Source organism: Rana temporaria, chromosome 6 (genome assembly GCF_905171775.1).
Source record: "Rana temporaria chromosome 6, aRanTem1.1, whole genome shotgun sequence".
NCBI lineage: Eukaryota > Metazoa > Chordata > Amphibia > Anura > Ranidae > Rana > Rana temporaria.
This window is the reverse complement of record NC_053494.1, coordinates 103,304,749-103,319,736: the sequence shown is the minus strand read 5'-3', so window position 1 is coordinate 103,319,736 and position 14,988 is coordinate 103,304,749. Positions and strand designations below refer to the sequence as shown.

At 45.7% G+C, this 14,988-nt stretch overlaps 1 long non-coding RNA gene across 1 annotated transcript; it reads right to left on the bottom strand.

Moving 5' to 3' along the window:
- Positions 1–13,517: 13,517 nt before the first annotated feature.
- Positions 13,518–14,173, bottom strand: LOC120942655. The gene is made up of 2 exons (XR_005750222.1): positions 13,891–14,173; positions 13,518–13,717 (listed from the first exon to the last, which is right to left on the bottom strand). It is a non-coding gene; the product is annotated as an uncharacterized LOC120942655 (long non-coding RNA).
- Between the last annotated feature and the right edge of the window lie 815 nt (positions 14,174–14,988).

Here is a 14,988-nt window from a genome sequence, read left to right as displayed (position 1 = left end):
AGAGAGAGGAGAAAAAGAGGCGAGCTGAGCGCCCCATGGCCACTAGGGGGCCCCATCAGGGTTGCCAGCCTTGGTAAAAGCAGGGACAGTTTGTTGGTATCAGTGTTTTTATGACATCTATCACTGAATTGGCCACTACCGACATCATTTTGATGTACAAATCTCGAGATTGTAGCTGCCCCGCCTCTTTACTGCCTTCTCAGCCAATGGGAGCACAGTGTACACGCCCCCTTCTCCAGCGCGGCTTTTTTTGACATTCGAGCAGGAGATGCCGACTGCTGGAGAGATGAGAGGGAGGAGGGGACAGCCTGCAGTGTGGGGTGGATTGCTGCCTGAAAAAGGTAAGCTGGCTGAGCTGGAAGAATTGTATCACTCAGTGCTGCTTACCTATCCTGGTGAGGAGGGGGAGGGGGGAGACTGTGTAGCAGCAGGGCTCCACTTGCTGTAAGATCGTTTTTCTGTGTGTGAGAAGTGCCATGCTTCTGGGAGAAGGATGTGCTGAACTTCTCCAATCTCTGCTACATCTCCCTACTCATCACCTGCCCACCAATACACAGGCACAGCCTCCTCTCCTGTATTACCACATGTGAGCTGCTGGGGCACTACAAGTACCAGCATGGCAGAAGGGGCAGGAGCAGTGTGTTCTATCAGGATGATATGTGGAAAAAAAGTGCTGGTGTATGTATATATCGATAAATATATATCTATATATATACACACACCAGCACTTTTTTTCCACAAATCATCCTGATAGAACACACTGCTCCTGCCCCTTCTGCCATGCTGGTACTTGTAGTGCCCCAGCAGCTCACATGTGGTAATACAGGAGAGGAGGCTGTGCCTGTGTATTGGTGGGCAGGTGATGAGTAGGGAGATGTAGCAGAGATTGGAGAAGTTCAGCACATCCTTCTCCCAGAAGCATGGCACTTCTCACTATATATATATATATATATATATATATATATATATATATATATGCGGTCCATCCATTAAGGGCACCACCCCCTCTATGTAGAATGTATAGATTCATGCATTGCATGAATCTATCCATGGCCACCCCCAATTCAGGTGTCCATCCCCTTTTAGGACGCTGGGTGCCTAAATTGTGGGGGGGGGGGGGGGTTTGAAGCATCTGATTAGAGCCCTAGGCTCTAATAGGCTTCACATTAGGGTGGGCTTGGAGCGCAGAGCACTCAGAGCCCATCCAGGTGGGTTTAGAAAAGCAAATTGATGTTTGCTTTTCTAACCATGAACCGGCTCTCCGCCAATCAGGAAGTGCGGGTCTGATACCCATCATGTGATTGGCTGAAAGGACAGGCGCTCCTATTGGACGCCTAGCAGGAGAAAAGAAGAGGTGCAGGGAGTAAGCAGCTCGCCGCTGCCCGTCCCACATCTCACCGCCGTCACCCACTGCCTGACCTGCCACCAAGATGGGGCAAGTGTTGGTCAGACAACAGGGGTGGGGGGTGCTGAGGGTCACAGTGGCTGCATTTAATGGCACGGTGGCTGCATCTGTGCCCCATCAAATGCAGCCAACTGTGCCCCATGTGGGGGGCTGAGGGTCACAATGGCTGCATTTGATGGGGCACAGTTGGCGGCATTTGATGGGGCACAGTTGGCGGCATTTGATGGGGCACAGTTGGCGGCATTTGATGGGACACCGTTGGCTGCATTTGATGGGGCACAGTTGGCTGCATTTGATGGGGCACAGTTGGCTGCATTTGATGGGGCACAGTTGGCTGCATTTGATGGGGCACAGTTGGCTGCATTTGATGGGGCACAGTTGGCTGCATTTGATGGAGCACAGTTGGCTGCATTTGATGGAACACAGTTGGCTGCATTTGATGGAACACAGTTGGCTGCATTTGATGGAACACAGTTGGCTGCATTTGATGGAACACAGTTGGCTGCATTTGATGGAACACAGTTGGCTGCATTTGATGGGGCACAGTGGCTGCATTTAATGGGGCACAGTGAGGCTGCAATTGTTTGCCCATGAGAGGCTTCTGGTGAATTTAGTGGGTCACCAACTCTAAGCCACTCAGCATGTCATGGAGCTTGGTGCCTCTCCGCATGGGTTTGCCCACATTCATGTTGCATAAAAAAAAAGATGGTGGCCATCTCTAAGCCTGGGGGCCCCATAATCTCCTATTGCCCGGGGGCCCCATGAGTTGTCAGTCCGCCCCTGGCTGTCCGTATCAGCAGAGAGCGGAATTGCCCGCTGTAATAGCTTTCATTAGAACTTCCAGTGTTCCCGGGGCTCATGTCACATAGCTCCACCTCTTGGTCCGGCACCTTTGATCGACAGAACGCCGGTCCAGTGTGGGATATGTGACATCATCAAAGGCGTTGGGCTAAGAGGTGGGGCTATGCGACGATGAGCCCCGTGAAGTCAGGAAATTCAAATGAAAGCTATTACAGCGGGCAATCCCGCTCTCTACTGATCCGGCCGGCTTGCCTCTTCCTCTGCACAGGTGAGGCTGTATTGGGCACAGGCAATGCTGTATTGGGCACAGGTCACGCTATATGGGGCACAGGCAGTTCAGACAAAATTGGGCACAGGCAGGCCAGGCTGTATTGGGCACAGGTCACGCTATATGGGGCACAGGTCACGCTGTATAGGGCACAGGTCACGCTGTATGGGGCACAGGTCACGCTGCATTGACACTAGGGCGGCTCTGGGGGGCCCCATACAACATTTTGCTATGGGGCCCTGTGATTTCTAGTTACGCCCCTGCTTGGAAGGGAAACACTTACTCTTTTCTGAAGAACGGGCTAGGATTTCCTGAGACGGTAGAACAAAATAAAAGTTTATCCTCAAAGGTAATGCCGCACAATTTATTCTTAGGCCTTGTACACGCGACCGGATCTGTCCGCTGAAACTGGTCCGCGGACCAGTGTCAGCGGACAGATCCGATCGTGTGTACAGGCTAGCGGACAGATATCCGGCGGACAAATTGTTTCTTAGCATGCTAGGAAACATGTCTGCTGGAAAGCTGTCCGGCGGACATGTCCGCTGGTTAGTACACCTAATGGATTCGACGCATGCGTGGAAGTATTTTACTTCCTGGTTTGGTGACGTGGCGGCGTCACCGCCACGTCACCGCGCGGTCTGTCCGCGGGGATTTCGGTTTGATGGTGTGTACAAGCCATCAGAATGAAATCTCCGAGCGGACATGTCTGATGAAAACGGTCCGGCGGACCATTTTCATCGGAAGTGCGGGTCTGATACCCATCATGTGATTGGCTGAAAGGACAGGCGCTCCTATTGGATGCCTAGCAGGAGAAAAGAAGAGGTGCAGGGAGTAGGCAGCTCGCCGCTGCCCGTCCCACATCTCACCGCCGTCACCCACTGCCTGACCTGCCACCAAGATGGGGCAAGTGTTGGTCAGACAACAGGGGTGGGGGGTGCTGAGGGTCACAGTGGCTGCATTTAATGACACGGTGGCTGCATCTGTGCCCCATCAAATGCAGCCAACTGTGCCCCATGTGGGGGGCTGAGGGTCACAATGGCTGCATTTGATGGGGCACAGTTGGCGGCATTTGATGGGGCACAGTTGGCGGCATTTGATGGGGCACAGTTGGCGGCATTTGATGGGACACCGTTGGCTGCATTTGATGGGGCACAGTTGGCTGCATTTGATGGGGCACAGTTGGCTGCATTTGATGGGGCACAGTTGGCTGCATTTGATGGGGCACAGTTGGCTGCATTTGATGGGGCACAGTTGGCTGCATTTGATGGAGCACAGTTGGCTGCATTTGATGGAACACAGTTGGCTGCATTTGATGGAACACAGTTGGCTGCATTTGATGGAACACAGTTGGCTGCATTTGATGGAACACAGTTGGCTGCATTTGATGGAACACAGTTGGCTGCATTTGATGGGGCACAGTGGCTGCATTTAATGGAGCACAGTGAGGCTGCAATTGTTTGCCCATGAGAGGCTTCTGGTGAATTTAGTGGGTCACCAACTCTAAGCCACTCAGCATGTCACGGAGCTTGGTGCCTCTCCGCATGGGTTTGCCCACATTCATGTTGCATAAAAAAAAAGATGGTGGCCATCTCTAAGCCTGGGGGCCCCATAATCTCCTATTGCCCGGGGGCCCCATGAGTTGTCAGTCCGCCCCTGGCTGTCCGTATCAGCAGAGAGCGGAATTGCCCGCTGTAATAGCTTTCATTAGAACTTCCAGTGTTCCCGGGGCTCATGTCACATAGCTCCACCTCTTGGTCCGGCACCTTTGATCGACAGAACGCCGGTCCAGTGTGGGATATGTGACATCATCAAAGGCGTTGGGCTAAGAGGTGGGGCTATGCGACGATGAGCCCCGTGAAGTCAGGAAATTCAAATGAAAGCTATTACAGCGGGCAATCCCGCTCTCTACTGATCCGGCCGGCTTGCCTCTTCCTCTGCACAGGTGAGGCTGTATTGGGCACAGGCAATGCTGTATTGGGCACAGGTCACGCTATATGGGGCACAGGCAGTTCAGACAAAATTGGGCACAGGCAGGCCAGGCTGTATTGGGCACATGTCACGCTATATGGGGCACAGGTCACGCTGTATAGGGCACAGGTCACGCTGTATGGGGCACAGGTCACGCTGCATTGACACTAGGGCGGCTCTGGGGGGCCCCATACAACATTTTGCTATGGGGCCCTGTGATTTCTAGTTACGCCCCTGCTTGGAAGGGAAACACTTACTCTTTTCTGAAGAACGGGCTAGGATTTCCTGAGACGGTAGAACAAAATAAAAGTTTATCCTCAAAGGTAATGCCGCACAATTTATTCTTAGGCCTTGTACACGCGACCGGATCTGTCCGCTGAAACTGGTCCGCGGACCAGTGTCAGCGGACAGATCCGATCGTGTGTACAGGCTAGCGGACAGATATCCGGCGGACAAATTGTTTCTTAGCATGCTAGGAAACATGTCTGCTGGAAAGCTGTCCGGCGGACATGTCCGCTGGTTAGTACACCTAATGGATTTGACGCATGCGTGGAAGTATTTTACTTCCTGGTTCGGTGACGTGGCGGCGTCACCGCCACGTCACCGCGCGGTCTGTCCGCGGGGATTTCGGTTTGATGGTGTGTACAAGCCATCAGAATGAAATCTCCGAGCGGACATGTCTGATGAAAACGGTCCGGCGGACCATTTTCATCGGACTGTCCGCTCGTCTGTACGGGGCCTTAGAAGTAAGGTTCCCCTCCCAGGAGTTCAGCCAGATAGCTTGGTTAGCGGAATTAATACGTGCCAAGGTTCTGGCCACTGATTTAACAGTTTCTGCTGTGGCGTCAGCCAAGAATGCCACAGATTTAGCGACCAGCGGGAGGGAATCTCTAACATCCTCTACTGGTGTGTCAGAAGAAAGTAAACCATCCAGTCTCTGAACTCAAATGTCAAGCTTCAGAGCAACGCACGTGGAAGCCATGGCTGGACCCAGGGAGAAAGCCGAGGCATCCCAGGCCTTCCGCAACAGAGCGTATGACTTTCTGTCCATCTAATCTTTTAAGACACCAGAATCCTCAAAAGAGAGTTCTGATCTCTTAGAAACCTGAAAAAAAAAAAAAAAAAAAGAGAGAAGAAGAGGGGCATCCAGTCTTGGGCACACCTTTTATGGCCCCTAGACTGAAAATAATTTTTTTCAGGTTCTTTCAATTCAGAAAAGATCATATACAGTGAGGAAAATAAGTATTTGAACACCCTGCTATTTTGCAAGTTCTCCCACTTGGAAATCATGGAGGGGTCTGAAATTGTCATCGTAGGTGCATGTCCACTGTGAGAGACAATCAAAAAAAAATTCCAGAAATCACAATTTATGATTTTTTAACTATTTATTTGTATGATACAGCTGCAAATAAGTATTTGAACACCTGTCTATCAGCTAGAATTCTGACCCTCAAAGACCTGTTAGTCTGCCTTTAAAATGTCCACCTCCACTCCATTTATTATCCTAAATTAGATGCACCTGTTTGAGGTCATTAGCTGCATAAAGACACCTGTCCACCCCATACAATCAGTAAGAATCCAACTACTAACATGGCTAAGACCAAAGAGCTGTCCAAAGACACTAGAGACAAAATTGTACACCTCCACAAGGCTGGAAAGGGCTACGGGGAAATTGCCAAGCAGCTTGGTGAAAAAAGGTCCACTGTTGGAGCAATCATTAGAAAATGGAAGAAGCTAAACATGACTGTCAATCTCCCTCGGACTGGGGTTCCATGCAAAATCTCACCTCGTGGGGTCTCAATGATCCTAAGAAAGGTGAGAAATCAGCCCAGGACTACACGGGAGGAGCTGGTCAATGACCTGAAAAGAGCTGGGACCACCGTTTCCAAGGTTACTGTTGGTAATACACTAAGACGTCATGGTTTGAAATCATGCATGGCACGGAAGGTTCCCCTGCTTAAACCAGCACATGTCAAGGCCCGTCTTAAGTTTGCCAATGACCATTTGGATGATCCAGAGGAGTCATGGGAGAAAGTCATGTGGTCAGATGAGACAAAAATAGAACTTTTTGGTCATAATTCCACTAACCGTGTTTGGAGGAAGAAGAATGATGAGTACCATCCCAAGAACACCATCCCTACTGTGAAGCATGGCGGTGGTAGCATCATGCTTTGGAGGTGTTTTTCTGCACATGGGACAGGGCGACTGCACTGTATTAAGGAGAGGATGACCGGGGCCATGTATTGCGAGATTTTGGGCAACAACCTCCTTCCCTCAGTTAGAGCTTTGAAGATGGGTCGAGGCTGGGTCTTCCAACATGACAATGACCCAAAGCACACAGCCAGGATAACCAAGGAGTGGCTCTGTAAGAAGCATATCAAGGTTCTGACGTGGCCTAGCCAGTCTCCAGACCTAAACCCAATAGAGAATCTTTGGAGGGAGCTCAAACTCCGTGTTTCTCAGCGACAGCCCAGAAACCTGACTGATGTAGAGAAGATCTGTGTGGAGGAGTGGGCCAAAATCCCTCCTCCAGTGTGTGCAAAGCTGGTGAAAAAACTACAAGAAAGGTTTGACCGCTGTAATTGCAAACAAAGGCTACTGTACCAAATATTAACATTGATTTTCTCAGGTGTTCAAATACTTATTTGCAGCTGTATCATACAAATAAATAGTTAAAAAAATCATACATTGTGATTTCTGGATTTTTTTTTTTTGATTATGTCTCTCACAGTGGACATGCACCTACGATAACAATTTCAGAGCCCTCCATTATTTCCAAGTGGGAGAACTTGCAAAATAGCAGGGTGTTCAAATACTTATTTTCCTCACTGTACTTTAAAGGAATGATTGACTGGAAAAGTTTTAAGTTTACATCCTTGCAAACCCCTGTACATCTTTTCCGGAACCGACGTCTGTTCTGGAACCTTAATCTACTCTGAAGTATAGATTGCTTTTAAAGGTTGAATATATTTTTATTGACACAATTTTCAGATAAGATAAAAAAAACAAAAAACAAAGTTACTCAAAATGAGCGAGAGCAAATACAAATTTAAAGTATTGACGAAACACAATAAACAATAACAGATCCCAAATGAGAATAGGGTGATCCATTACAAGATACTGTTTACCGAATGAAACAGCATAAAATTATAGTTCAGGAGATTGAAGTTGAGTTCTGGAAGCAGTCACAAATAAACATGCAGAATGGATCTCCTCCATAAGAACCTCGACATACAGTGCCTTGAAAAAGTATTCATACACCTTGAAATTTTCCACATTTTGTCTTGTTACAACCATAAACATAAATGTATTTTATGTGATAGACCAACACAAAGAGGCACATAATTGTGAAGTGGAAGGAAAATGATAAATGGTTTTCAACTTTTTTTTTACAAATAAATATTTATAAATTGTGACGTGCATTCAGCCCCCTTTACTCTGATACCCCTAACTAAAATCTAGTGGAAGCACTTGACTTCAGAAATCACCTAATTAGTCCACCTGTGTGTAATTTAATCTCAGTATAAATACAGCTGTTCTGTAAAGCCCTCAGAGGTTTGTTAGAGACCCTTGGTGAACAAACAGCATCCTAAAGGCCAAGAAACACACCAGACAAGTCCGGGATAAAATTGTTGGGAAGTTTAAAGCAGGGTTAGACTATACAAAAATATCCGAAGCTTTGAACATTTCACAGAGCACTGTTCAATCTGTTTAAAATGGCAAGAGTATGGCACAACTGCAAACCTACCAAGACATGGCCGTTCACCTAAACTGATAGGCTGGGAAAGGAGTGCATTAAGCAGAGAAGAAGCCAAAAAGCCCATGGTAACTCTGGAGGAGCTACAGAGATCCAGAGCTCAGGTGGGAGAATCTGCCCACAGGACAACTATCAGTTGTGCACACCACAAATCTGGCCTTTATGGAAAAGTGGCAAGAAGAAAGCCATTGTTGAAAGAAAGCCATATGAAGTTCCTTTTGCAGTGTGGCAGAAAACTAACAATGCACATCACGCTAAACACACCATCCCCGCCGTGAAACAAGGTGGTGGTAGCATCATGTTATGGGAATGCTTTTTTTCAGCAGGGACAGGAAAGCTGGTCAGAGTTGATGAGAAGTTGGATGCAGCCTTAGCTACAATGGAATGGTTTAGATCAGTGGTCTCCAAACTGCGGCCCGAGGGCCGGATGTGGCCCTTTGCTTGCCTTCATCCGGCCCTTGGGGCACTATCCCTCCCACTGATACGAGACACTATTCTGCCATCTGACACCAACAATGGAGCACCATTTCTCCCACTGACAACTAATAGAGCACTATTCCTCCCTATGATACCAGCATAGGGGCACTATTCCTCCCCCTAATACCAGATGTTTACTAACAATAATGCCAGAAAAATTTCCACTCCCGCTGGCCAAGGTCTGGCTCTCCAAGAGTCTGAAGCACAATAAACCGGCCCTTTGTTTAGAATGTTTGGAGACCCCTGGTTTAGATCAAATGTGTTATGCTGCGTACACACCATTGTTTTTCCTGACGTTCAAAAACCCATAGTTTTTCACAACGCGATTCCTCTCCAGCCTGACTTGCATACACACGTTAATGCAAAAAAACATCCGACTAAAGCGCAGTGACGTACAATGGGACTATAAAGGGGAAGTTCCTTTCAAATGGCAGCACCCATAAAAGTTTGGTGAGAGACGATTCGCGCTTTTCAGATCGTTTTCTGGTGTTCAGTTTGTGCTTGTGGGTTCGTATTTGTTCTTCATTGAATGTAGTGAATTCGTATCTGTTTTTTCAGTGCGTTCTTGTCCGCTCGTTACTAAATTTCAGGTCGTTCTTCATAGGCCTTGCTGTTCTTCACTACGTTCTTTTAGTTTGTTCTGACCGTTCTCGTCGCCGAATTCGTGCTGTGCTTGGTGTTGGGCTTCATACTTTAACCCAAGTCCAGTCCATGAACAGGGTGAGGAGTTCCTGGACCAAGAATTGGTTGCTTGAGCATGCCTTTGTTGTGGGATATCCAGGAGAATAACCCTGATAACTACAGGAATTTTCTCTGTATGACGGACCACGTTTTTCAGCATCTGTTGGCTTTGGTGTCCCTCCATATCACCAGGCAGGACACCGTTATGCAGGAAGCCAGAGGCTAGTCACCACGTTACGCTACAGGGAGAAGCCTGCAGGACCTCAAGTTCTCAACAGGCATCTCCCCCCAGGCTCTGGGGCTCATTATCCCAGACACCTGTTCTGCCATAATACAAGTCCTGCAGGAGGACTATATTAAGGTAAGTTTTCTCCTTTAACATCACATTTTAGGTATTTAATGTTTGCTAATGTATTGTATTTTCTTATTCATTCCCTAATTTTCATGTTTGTAATATTCTGTGAATCTCCCCTTTGTCCCCATGCATGCTGTAAGTTTGTAATGCTCCTTTTTTGGCCTACATGCATATTTCCCTTCACTATAACCTCTCCAGCATTCTATCCTGTGCCCAAACACCTAGCCCAGTAAATTCCCAATGTACTTTGTCTGCTCCATTGTAGTGCTTTACCCTAACCGTAATCCCCCTCAAAATGTCTTCAAATGTTTTTTTGTTCATTAAATTCAGAGTGCTCTAGGCTTGATTTGTGAGGTCCCCAACTCATCTAGAACCCCCCCTAAAAATATTTAAATGGGACATTTCCCCAAAACACCCTCACCCCTGAGAGGAGGGTCTTCAATTACCGGCTTGCCAGAGCCAGAAGAGTGGTGGAAAATGCGTTTGGCATCATGGCCAGCTGGTTTCACCTGTTTCAGACCTCTATCCATCTTGCAGATTATAAAAACAACCATGTCGTAATGGCATGCTGTGTGCTGCACAACTATTTGCGGTACATTCCACAAATTATATGGCATCTGTTGGGTCCGCACTACAGGACCAAAAATACTGAAAGCTGGCCGTACTAGTTTGCCCCCCCCCAAAGTGCCCGTGCTGTGCGTCAACAATATGTGGTCTATTTTATGGGTAGGGGGCCATTGCTATGCCAGACGAATCTTGATTTCTTCAAAATAAAAATATTTTCTTTCCTGAAAAATTCTTGAATGTTATTTTTTGCTTGTGTTTCTTTTATCCGTCACCAAGGTTCTCCTAGTGCACTTGTAGTGCCATGTGTATTTTTCTTTAGTAATTAACCACCATTGTCAGTGTATAAACCCACAAAATAACCTTCAAAAATTATTTTAGAAATTGATGCAAGAAGCCACACATTGTTGAGTCCAAAAGATTTTATTCCTTGCACATTTAAATTGTGTGTAATTTTTTGTAACTAGAAAATACAACATGTATTACAAATTTGTCATTGCAAATTGTTTGCGAAAACACAGAAACACGCATGTTTTCAAACCAAAAACATTTTAAACTCTGGAACTTAAGTTCAACATGTTCAATTTTGAGGCACGTTCAGACATTCTATTGTGTTTAAAATGTTTGTACCTTGCCTTCATAAAAAATGGGGTGATGTCACCCCTAAAAAGACACATTTTGAAGATGCATAAAACATGGTGCATCAAAAAGGGGCTTTCCAGCCTGTGATACCATGTGCCATCTGCCATCATGGGGGGATCAATGGATGTGTTTTGGGGTTGCAACCCCTTCCTCTCACCTTCAGTTGCGAGGAAGGGGTTGCACCCACAAAACACATACATTAATATCCCTTGATGGCAGATAGCACACATTGACAATTTTTTTGTGAAGAGTTTTTACCTATTTTTCCATAATTTTGGCCTTGCGCAGATTTGGTGTTTTGTACAGCCCATGCTTTGAATCATAATCCGCCATCTTCAAAATGGAGACCATCTTCACCATCTCTTCGAAAGCCATGTTCGAGGCCTTGTATCTCCGCAATCGGGGCGTTGGTTCCTCTGGACTGTCCTCCTCGTTGGAGGTACTGATAACAGCCACCTGTTGTCTCTCCGCCATTGTCGTCTACCACTGCGACGAGCGAGAAGGGGTGGGGAAAGTTCTCGAACGTCAGGGGCGGGCAAAGCGTGCAGAGTTTCACGCATGCGCAGTGTATATAAAACAAAGACGCATATGTTGTAACTACGTTCAGTGTGCGGAAGGAGGAGTAAGCAACGAACGTGAGATAGAAGGTAACATTTTTACTTGACTCATCAGTGGCTGAGATTGTGGCCTATATATGGTGATAAAGATTAGGAGAGTCTTGACTGACATTAGTATTTTTGTCTTGTGTTTTGACTTGCAGAAATAATGTATTGCTTCAAGGAGAATCAATTTATGTCCGAGTTCCTGGACAGGTGGAGGGAGCTGCCTGCTCTGTGGGAAACAAAAAACAAATTAAATAATTAAAAAAAAAGGAGCCAGGAAGGCAGCACTGGAGACCCTGCTTTAATTTGTCAAGACACAGATCCCCACAGCCACCATCCATGATGTGAACACAAAAATTGGGACCATTAGGGGCATATATAGGAAGGAGCGCAATATGGTCCTGGAATCAATGAGGTCAGGAGCAGCAGCAGAGAATGTATATGTACCCAGTCTGTGGTACTACAGAAAATTGAGCTTTCTTGACGACCATCTGGAAGTCAGGGAATCCCTTTCTACCCTTCCCTCCACCCCAGCTGAGCCTTCTTTGGGGGGAACAACCTGAGATCCTGGAAGAACCGGATTTGGACATATTGTTTGAAAAAAAAGTGTTTGACATATCAATAGACAGTAGTGGACAAAAATGATGGGGACAAGAAGGAAAAATGCTGGGGTCAAAATGATTGTCTTTGTTATTTATTAACTTTCAATTTGCAACAGTCAAGAGCTGAAAAATGTGTGTGATACAGGATATGTCCCTTTTTTCTTTTTACACAGGGAGCGCTCAGCCAGGGTGAGGGTGGAAAAATTGTTAGCCAAGAGGCAGGGGTGAGCGGCAGCCAGGAGGTGGACTGGCCCAGCGGCAGCCAGGAGGTTGCAGGGCCCAGCACGAGATCCCAGATTCCTCCCCTCCACCTTCAAACCAGAAGGGCCAGGCAGATGGAGGAGGAAACACTTGCCCTCATTAGGGGGGCTACTGCTGCCCTCAGAGAGCCCCCCACCACTGAAGAGGGCTATGGCGCTCTCATGGCAGCCAAAACGACAAAAATGGAGATGGGCCAACGTCTCCTGAGTGAGACCCTCATTTGCAAGGTCAACAGGGGGTTTATGGGCCAGCTGACCCAATACGCGGACCTTGCAGAGGTCACCCCTCCTCCTCCTGGCCAAAGCTCACCTCCAGAGACACAGCCTCCGAAGAAGCATGGAAGGAAGGCTACAGAGAAGGCTGGAAGGAAGGTTACAAGGAAGACAAGGAAGTGATAGTCTTGCTTCCAGATGGTCTGACAGAAGGCACAGGCTATTGTAGTAACACAGACTGGGGACATATCTCACCTGCTGCTGTTCCTGACCTTTGGGAGTCCAGGACCAGATTGGGCTCCCAACTATATGTGCTTCTCCAAATCCCAATTTTGTTTTCAAATTACTTGATGTGTGCCCTGGGGTCAAAAGGGTGCACAAATTGAAGCAGGTTCTACAGCATTACCTTCATCTTTAATTTGTTATTATGAGCCAGAATAAATGGAATTTATGTTTACAGTAAATACTGGATCATGTGTTTTGATTAAAAAAGGAAAGTTTGCTTTTGTGTAGGCAGGGACATTTCAAAAATACAATGTCAAATTAACAAGGGACACCAACCAACCTCCTTGAGGGAAAATTATTTAAAAAAAAAATGTTTTTGTGGTAACTTGAAACACTAAAATTAAATAAAAAAATATGGAGATCAGTCTAAAATATTTTCAACATAAAAACAAAAAATGAAGATCTTCATTAACATTCATTTAAAAAATATAAGTAAATTATAGAGCAGACACTGTTACGTTGGAGTATCCAAATGCTATGTCCCCAAGTAAGGTTAGGATTAGAAAAGATCCCAGAATCGGGGTAAAATAGGGGACTTTGCAAATGCAGAAGGAGGAGATATAACGTACATTAATGTTCATAGATAGCGGCGGTTTTCGCCAAACCCACAGCACATGAATTGAGAAAACCTATGTTCTTTATATAAAAGGTTAATCATTTATTAATACATAACATTTGAAAAAATTATTTCATTGCAACATTGTTAAAACCATCACAGAAAAAGTGCTACTTATGCAATCATAAGCAAAGGGACTTCTTCAAACAACCCGTGTTACTGGTTCTACATGTTTGGCCCTAGTACGAGGCTTCTTCAGGAACACACAGGTAGGTAGTGATCTACATAAAATATATCAAAAGACAGAATATGATGATCCAAATAAATATAGAAGATAATCGTCAATCAATTAGATGAATATTGGATAAATATCATCATACAAACATTTCAATTTAGCACATAGATTGCATATGAGGGGTCTATATTGCTTACATAGTTAAGATATGGACCCTACCTCCAAGAGTGGACCGTACAGTGTCTCGAGCGGCCCAGTGAGAACAATCTCCACTGGAAAGATAACCCTGCCTCATAGGGTGTATCTAAAGTGCATCAGATGTGGATCAGAAAAGGCGGCATCCTAATCGCAATCCTATTGAGAGAGGTATATAGTGAGCCAATCCCCAGATTATCGTTCACAAAGCATAACGAGCACTGGACAGTGAGTAAGCAGGCAACCATTTATTTAAAAAAAAAAAAAAAAATATTATGGATATCTGGCTTTAAAACAAAAATGATTATTCATGAGATACCGAGAAATAATAAAAGTAAAAAGTTTGTCATAACTCTGTGTGAATATCAGCAGCAAAAGAAGTTGATTATTGTAGCATTATAAAGAAGGAAAAAAATGCGCTGCATTAAACGAGGCAATAATTTACAGTGTGACAAATGTGCCATCACCATTCTGAACGCTAGTTTTACCAGAACGAGCATTCCCGTCTCATACTTGATTCAGAGCATGCACGTTACCCCCCCCTCGGGGAAAGCATACACACGACCGTTTTTCGTGAAGAGAAAAACTGAAGGGAAACACGACGAGAAAACTGCGACCACCCTTGGTGGTGGATGGTGCTATGCTGTTTGGTAGAAGCATATAGAGAACCTCATTGGGGAAAGAAAGCAGCAGGAGTGCTGCGGAAAGAGGAGGAACATCCCTGGCTGATATCGTTATAGGCATTAATTAAAATCTGTTTTTTGGTGCACATTGGTTATTTATTTATTCATTTATTTAACTAACTTATTTGGTGAATCAGATTTATAATACTTGCAGGTGTATCATATTCACATCTTGGTATAGAATCAGCGCAGTAATATATGTTCACATATATATAACTTTTTCTCACAATGTTACACTTCTTTTTAGAAGTGTTCACCAATACTGCAGCAGATCATTATTTAAAACAAAACAAAAATAATTATTGATGAGCGCTGGTGACACAACACATACAAAAAGCGATTTACAGTAGGTCGACAATTGGAATTTCGTCAGCCAGTTAAGTGAGAAGGACGGGAAAACAGAGCAGGTTACAAAAGACCCGCACGGGGTATTGCTTTT